Below are 2132 nucleotides of genomic sequence, written 5' to 3' on the forward strand. Positions count from 1 at the left end.
AATCTCATAGATTCAGAATGACCTTTCTGTATTCCTCTTTTGAGATCAGACTTGTGGGTTGTCTTTAATCATTGCTTCTCATCCACTTCTTTTGGATTGAATGGGAAGGTTTACAGATGAAAACAAAAATAGTACACTAAGAGGTAAATGAAACTTGATACTTGATCAAACTGAGACAAAATGCCAAGGAGATTATGAGACAGATGCCCTCAGGCCACTTCAGAAATTAATGTGAAATTTCCAGGAAGTCAAAAGGGCAGAATTTCTAAACAAGCAAGTGGAATATTTGTAACTAAAATAAACTAGAAAATCTACAGGTAGGAGGAGGTAGATAGAACATTGGTGTTTTTTTTTTCTTTACCCAAAAATGTAAGTGAACATTGATCCAGAGTTGAATTTTCTCATTTCAGAGCTGCAGAAAGCTAGAATCTTTAATACCAATAGCTCTGGTTTCTGTGGCTTGACTTCTGACAACTTTCTATTTCCTTTCTCAGTAATGTTGAACTCAGGTCTCCAATGTTACCGATTTATGTGTTAAGTTTTTCAATCCATCAAATGCATGGCAACTGAGAATCAAATGCTTTTGAACGATGATACAATTGGGCTTCGTTTTTTTTCCTACTTGAAATAAAAAGTCAAGTCTCTTCTCAATGCACCTTTGTTCTTCAACTAGTCTTTCTTGAAAAATGCATTTCACTTAGGTGGTATGTACTGGACATCCAAATGAAAATTTCAGCATCTCGCTTGCCACAGTCCTGCTGGCATGTGGCTCAGGGCATGGGGCTGGGCATTAAGAAGCCAGAGAAATTTAGTTATCAAAATGGACTCAGAAGAGAGAACCTAACAAACTAGTAACAATGGAAGAAATTGGGAAATTTGCCAAAAAGCTGTTATCCCCACATTACCAGGCTCAATTGGTGTCACAGGTTAAAAAAAATCCTTCACAAGGTAGAAAGATCTTAAGCAACATGATGGATTTAGAAGTTCATGAAGAGGGCACCGATCCTGACATCTTCAAAACAAGATAGATCACCTCACATTGAAAATATTGGTGATAAAGCATGATTTCTGTGCTTGCTGTGTGGCTTTCCACAACATAACCATCACATTTCCCATTCAGAAGATATTTTGTTGGCAGCAGTTGTATGGGATCAAAACCCTCAACTTTAGTTGAGGAGGCATGCATTTCAAAACTTGTATGACAGGATCCTCCCCCTATAGATGTAGAAAACAATCACCCTGGCACTTATATTTGGGTTGTAGAAGGATTTGTCTTGCCTCCTCTGAAAGTATGTTAGGTCCCATAGTTTGCAACTCCAGGTATAGCAGAAGATCTTACAGGGACTATACAGCCATTTCACTCCATTGAAGAGAGTGCAGACATTGCTTCAAGACCACAAGCATCATGACAATTTTACAAATGCTCAGTAGGCTTTCAGGAGACTAAAATACCATGGAATTGGAAAGCATTCTCAGGGCTTGGTACTCATTTTTTTTTCTATAGTGGATTTAGCAGTGCACTTTTCTTTAACCCTTATGGGGTCTCATTAAGGAGCCCCTGCCTACTGCAGAGACCCACAGTGGTCATTTAGTCAGTGATTTTATCTCTGGAAGTCTATTGGGGGCCAAGTTGGAATTCTTGTTTCTTTCCAACTAATATTGCAAAAATTCACATAGAATCTCAGATTGACAGGGAAATTCAGTGTTTCCCAAGGTTTTCAAAACAGTCTAGCTAGAACAGAACAGGAAACTGACAAATCTTTTCAGAGGTGCTCATCTGAATTGCCTTTGGTTCCTCATCTCTTGAGGCATAAGCAATGTTTCTTATGAGTTCATGTTAAAAGATATATAAAAAAGTAAATTCAGCAAAGTTGCAGGATATAAAATTAACACCCCAAAATCAATTGCATTTCTATACACCAATGATTTATCAGCCAAAATAGAAATTAGTAAAACTCTCCCATTCACAATAGCCTCAATAAAATAAAAACAAAACAAAAAAACCTGGGAATCAATCTAACAAAAGAGGTAAAAGACCTCTACAATGAAAACTACAGAACATGAAAGAAAGAAATTGAAGAAGACCTTAGAAGATGGAAAGATCTCTCATGTTCTTAGATAGGCAGAATTAA

At 37.1% G+C, this 2132-nt stretch overlaps 1 pseudogene; it reads left to right on the forward strand.

The window, feature by feature from the left end:
- The first annotated feature begins 968 nt into the window (after positions 1-968).
- Positions 969-1852, forward strand: LOC124083022 (mitochondrial nicotinamide adenine dinucleotide transporter SLC25A51-like; annotated as a pseudogene).
- The last annotated feature ends 280 nt before the right edge of the window (positions 1853-2132 follow it).

Source organism: Marmota monax, unplaced genomic scaffold (genome assembly GCF_021218885.2).
Source record: "Marmota monax isolate L192 unplaced genomic scaffold, Marmota_monax_Labrador192_F-V1.1 WCK01_AAM20220418_F8-fsc00013, whole genome shotgun sequence".
Taxonomy (NCBI): domain Eukaryota; kingdom Metazoa; phylum Chordata; class Mammalia; order Rodentia; family Sciuridae; genus Marmota; species Marmota monax.